Genomic DNA, 6,358 nt, shown 5'->3' with positions numbered 1-6,358 from the left:
GAGAGAGAAAAATAAAATAGATAGGCAAACAGAGATATTTCTGATAATTCAAGAGAGTTATCAATGCTAAAGCAACACATTTTCAGCTCTGATCTCCAGCATCTGCAGTCCTCACTTTCTCCTCGAAGATATCAATGTTAGACAGGATGCTAATGAGAAGTATAAATGGTTTGAAATGAGTTGGCTGTACAGAGAACAACCATATAAGGCAGAACCTGGAATATGGGGGAAGAGTATCAGACATGGAGGAGGGTGTTCACATTCTGAAATTATTAAACTCATTGGTGAGTCTTGAGATCTATAAGGTACCTAAGCAGATGAGATGTTGCTCCCACTGCTTGTGTTAAGTCTCGCTAGAGAAATGCAGCAGACCTGAGACAAAATTGTTGGATTCCCCGCCATGGTTGACAAGGCATTCAGCTGCTCCCCCCATTTCCTGCATTCTTACCTCACCTCTTCCCTTCATAACCTAGTCCTCAATTTCTATCCCACCAACCTCCATATCCAAAAGATCATAAGCTACCATTTCTGATACCACCAGTGGAATGCCACCACCAGACACATATTTCCCTCCCTTGTCAGAATTCTGCAGGGACCATTTCCTCCATGATATCCTGGTTCACTCCTTCTCTACTGCCAACTCCCTACACTCCCATGGTATTTTCCCATGTAATCACAGAAGATGTAACATTTGCCTGTTTACATCCTCTCTCCTCAATATCCAAGGTCCCAGACACATCTGATGATGAAGCAATGATTTACCTGCACTTCACTCAATCTCATTTACTGTATTTGCTGCTCACAATGTGATCTCTACAGTGTGGAGACAAAATACAGACTGGGTAACCAATCTTTGCTGAGCATATACTCTGTGTCCTTACAATAAATTCCCAAGCTTCCATTTGCCAGCCAGATCAACACACTGCCGTGTTTCCATGCCAACATTTCTGTCTCAGTCTTACTGCAGGGCTCCAGCGAGGCTCATTGCAAAACTGGTGGAACAACATTTCATCTTCCACTTAGGCACTACATAGCCTTCAGGACTCAACACTGAGTCGAACAATTTCAGGACATAAATACCTTACTCTGTGTTTATTACCCTCCTCCCACACCCTTCCATTCTATCCTGTACAGGTTGCTTCTAGTAGTCAACCCATTGTCAACTATTTACACTTCATGTTAGCAACTAGGAGAAAGTGAGGACTGCAGATGCTGGAGAGTCAAATTCGAAAAAGGTGGCGCTCGAAAAGCACAGCAGGTCAGGCAGCATCTGAGGAGGAGAGTCAACATTTCGGGCATAAGCCTTTCATCAGGAATGTTGAGGGGGAAAATGGCTAACTGATAAAAAGGGGGATGGGGATGGGGCTCGGGGAGGGGCGAAAGGTAGGTGGCATGGCAAGTCGGAGGGATGGATCTGGGATGAGGTAGGGGGGAGGGGAGATTTGGAAACTGGTGAAGTCGATGTTGATGTCATGTGGGTATAGGGTCCTGAGGCAGAAGATGACTTGGCACTGTCCTCTTGACTTGTCCTGGGTCAAGAAGAAGACTGCAGGTCAGGAAGGCGGTGCCGGGCTGGAGGGATTCGGCTGAGACAAGGTGGGGGGAGGGGGGGGGATGAAGAAACTGGTGAAGTCCAAGTTCATCTCCTCCCTACCTTTTATCTTCTCCTGCTGAACACTCTCTGCTCATTCCTGAAGAAGGGCCTGTGCCCGAAACGTCGAATCTCTTGTTCCCTGGATGCTGCCTGACCTGCTGTGCTGTTCCAGCAATAAAGTTTCAACTTTGATCTCCAGCATCTGCAGACCTCACTTTCTCCTCTTGACTTGTCCTATCTGTCTATCTTCCTTCCCACGTATCTGCTCCACCCTCCCCAGAGACCTATCACAATTACCTCCCACCTGCATCCTTTTGCCATTCCACCCCACCTTTCCCCCAGCCCCACACCGACCCTCAACCCCCTACTGATCTCTTAGTCCCCTTCCCCCTCCATATTCCTGATGAAGGGCTTATGCCCAAAAGGTTGACTCTCCTGCGCCTTGATGCTGTCTGATCTGCTGTGCTTTTCCAGTACCACACTTTTCGACTCTCACTTCTCATTAGCACCCTACCTAAATTTATCTTTCTCTCTCAGTTTATCATCAGCAATCTCTTTGATTACTTACCTGTTTTAGCTTTCTCTGTCTCTGGGCCCCATTTCGAAGTACTCTACTTTCTCCCAACCCCACCCTCATCCCATCATCAGAATAATTACCACCTTTTCCCAGCTATTTTCAGCTCTGCTGAAGGATTGGTGGACTGGAAACATTAGCTCTATTTATCTACTGGCGCTACAAGACCTGATGAGTTTCTCCAGTACTTTCTGTTCTGTTTTCAGATTTCTATCATCCACAGTTCTTACTAACCACCTCCTTGTCCAAAATTTCTCCTCATATGGTTCATTCTAAAATCTTACTTTACAGCACCTCTGCAAAGCTCCTTAAGTTATTTTATTGCATTAAAGGGCATATATAAAAACACTTGTTGTTCAGGTTATATAGAAGTTGTTTGCTAAGTTTGCACAGGAATGTTAAACATTTCCTTAAGTTAAAGTTCAAACATTCATTTAGCCCAACAAGTTGGTTCCAGAATTTACGCTTCTTGTGGCATAATCTATGATGCTGATGGATGAAGCTACTCTGTTTGTATAGATGGCTGTAACAAAATGTTTGTTTGTGTTTTGAATGCAATGGGTATAATGAGATCATTCACCGAATGCACATAGCCATACATACCTAATTATTGGTCTTTCGTCTTTTAGCCCTATAGAATGGAATTTGTGTGGTTACAAATGAGCAATGTGGTTACATGTGACTGCCCACAAATTAATCTTGGCATTAAAATGACTCAAGACTTGGGCATGCTCAAAGTCAGAATTGATCATGTTTGCACTGTTAATTAAAGAACAGATTTAGGCAATTATCTCACTACCTCCCACTACCAGATATGTGCATGACACAAACAGCAGGAGTCAAATCACAACATTTCTAAATGTTGCTATTTATTTGAAATTATGACCTAATTTTATAGGAAAGTAACAACTCCAATAGTTTATCTGATGGAAATTCTGTTTTCTCACCATAAAATATTACATTTGTTCATTTCATTTTTTGTATTAAAGTATGCCGAGTTTCTCAGAGCTCTTTCATAACAGTAACTGCCATACCTTTTCAATACAGATAAAAAGAAAACATTTATTTATGTAAAGTTCAGGAAAGTAGATGCAGATTTTGGGATGTTGGATTTATAATAAATTTCTTGTAGGATATCCAGGTGGAAAGATGAATGAAATAAGCCGTAAGAATGATTGTGCGGAACATAAACTCTTGGTGTCAACTTGTTGGACTGAAGGATTTTTCTGTACTATAAATCTGATGGTTGCAAAATGTGGCTCCATATTTTTGACACCAGACAGTTGTTGTATGGCAAAATGGCATCTGTGTTTATGCATGTTCTGGTGAGGACCACAAGCAAGGCAATTTCTGGGGAGGCAGCAGAGTGTATTTTATGAGCCTGCACTGGAGGTATGCAGAGTAGGTAAATTGTCTCATGCTCACTGGACATCAGTGATACCATATTTCATCTCAATGCTCCAGGAAATGCCCTCTACAACATCTAGGAGAAAGTGAGACTACAGATCCTGGAGAGTGAGAGTCAAAAAGTACGATGCTGGAAAAAGCACAGCAGGTCAGGCAGCATCCGAGAAGCAGGAGAGTCGATGTTTTGGGCATAAGCCCTTCATCAGGAATGTGGAGGGGGAAGGGGACTGAGATAAGTGGGGGTGGGAAGATGGACAGATGGTCAGGTCAAGAGGGTGGCCGTGTTGGACGGTTGGATCTGCGATAAGGTAGGAATGGGGAAATATGGAAACTGGTTAAGTTAATGCTGATGTCGTGTGGTTGTAGGGTCCGGAGGCAGAAGATGAGGCGTTCTTCCTCCAGTTGGCAGCTGACTTTGATTTGGGCAGTGGAGGAGGCCCATGATATGCATGCCCTTAGGGGAGTGTGAAGTGGTTGGCCACAGGGCAGTGGGGTGCTTTGGTGCATGCGGGCCAATGATGTTCCCTGAACTGTTCCGTGAGTTGGCGCTCACTCTCCCCGATATAAAGGATACCACATCGAGAGCAAAGGATGCAGTAAATGAGGTGGGTGGTTGTGCAGGAAAATCTCTGCCGGATTTGAAATGATTCTTTAGGGCCTTGGAAGGTGGTGAGGGGGTAGGTGTGGGTGCAGGTTTTGCACCTTGTGCGGCAGCAGGGGAAGGTGCTGGGTGTAGAGGGTGGGGTGCGTGGAAGTAATGAGGGAGTTTTGAAGAGAACAGTCTCTACAAAACACAGATTGGGATGGGGAGGGAAATATATGTTTGGTTGTGGGGTCTGACTGAAGCCATTTTTGCCTCAGGGCCCTACAACCACACAGCATCAACATTGATTTCACCAGTTTCCATATCTCCACACGCCCCACCACATTCCAGATCCAACCCGGCACCACTCTCTAGACTTGACCTACCTGCTCCACTCTCCCCACAATCCTATCACAATCACCTCCCAACCTTCCACCTGCATCCACCTATTGCCATCCCACTTACCTTCCTCCCCAGCCCCATGTCTACCCTCCCCCCATTTGTCTCTCAGCCCCCTTCCCCCTCCACATTCCTGATGAAGGGCTTATGCCCAATATGTCGATTCTCCTGCTCTTCAGATGCTCCCTGACCTGCTGTGCTTTTTCCAGCGCTTCTCTTCAACATGCATAATGAAATATTTGTTCAGCAGCAAGCGGAACACCCTAACAATGCTATTCAATAAGATCATCTATTGCTTGCATATCAGTTGCAAATTAATTTCTCCTGGTCCTTTGAGTTTTATCCTTCAAGTTGAATTTGATTTAGTCTACTGGGAGTGGTGTTACATGTGATTGATGTCTTGGTTCTCATTTGAGAGTTCTGCTCAAACCATGTCCTCCTAGTTTTAAGTGCTGCAGTTACCAGCTCATTGGCATGGCATGGCAGGGAAACTGAGCAAAGGCAACACAGAGTACAAGCTTGTCACACTTTTGGAGGAGGTGGGAGACATTCTTGAAAATAAATTTTATTCATCCAAGGTGTTCAGGGAGCAATATTCGTCTTCTAACGTTAGTGTGGGATTTCCGTATTATTAAAGAGGTGCTTGCTGAAAACTTCCACCTCTTGCAGCAGATCTACAACCTTCAAACAAAGTAGGGATAATAGTTCCAGTCAGGGCTTAAAATAATTTCCTTTTTCTCAAGAGCTTTTCATGAGATTTTCTCAAGGGCTATATACTTTATGATTTTCAGGGGTTTTTTTTTGCATTCAGGGGCTGCCTTTTCATTCTAACTTACTTATTTGGTGATGTAGTCACATAGTAACAATCATTTTTCTACATATTAACTACATGTATTTGAACTCACACAGAAGAACAATTAGATGAATTTGCCAATATTGTCAATAATTATCAATGCTCCGTTAAACTTAAAACCATAACTTATAAGGAAAACATTATTTTCATATGCACCATGGTATTCAAATTTTTACAAGGTAACAGGCATACGTTAATCAGTTTATTTTCTTCAAAAAAAGGCATCTCAGATCTCAATCTTAAATTTGTTTAACAGTTAACGCAATTTTTATTACAAGACTATCCAAGACATTTTTTCCTGTTTGGTAGCTCCTAAAGCATTGCAGCCTTATGCTAGAGATTTTGCAATCATTTGCAAAAAATTCAAAACCTCAGTTATTTCTAGTTTTCCTGGATACAAATATGCTGAGTATTCTTTCATAGACGGGTTTAAAACTGTTATGTTTCCTTTGTAGCTGTGTTGTCCCACACTTGCTCTCTGCCACCTTTTAGCCTATTTCTCAACCCCAGCAACACCTCTTACTTTCTTCTACACAAATCTCTTCTCCCCTACACCCCTCTTGCAACCTCCTTCTTCCACTACAACCCTCTTGCAGTTTTCTTCCCACCCCTTCTTGTAATGTCCTCTTTCTTCTCTCATCCCCCCCCCAACCCTTAGCCTTTGCAACTCCTTCTTGCTCAACCCTATTTGGAGCCTCCTTCTTCCTCCCACATCTCTTGCGGCTACCTCCTCTCCCGGTAGACATCCCTGTCCTCCATCCTAAAACTTCCACGTAGCTTTCCAATAGCAGGTTGCCTGTTTACCCTAATTAAAACTGAAAGAAACAATGGACTGAGTCTTACAGTTTTTTGACTAAGCCTGCATCGAGTTTTTTGGAGGAATTTCTGCCATGAGACCTGGCAGATTTTGACAAACTTGCCTCATTAGTTACTTACTTATTACACCAC

Source organism: Chiloscyllium plagiosum, chromosome 5, assembly GCF_004010195.1.
Source record: "Chiloscyllium plagiosum isolate BGI_BamShark_2017 chromosome 5, ASM401019v2, whole genome shotgun sequence".
Lineage (NCBI taxonomy): Eukaryota > Metazoa > Chordata > Chondrichthyes > Orectolobiformes > Hemiscylliidae > Chiloscyllium > Chiloscyllium plagiosum.
The sequence above is the reverse complement of the archived record's forward strand: the minus strand, read 5'-3'. Positions refer to the sequence as shown.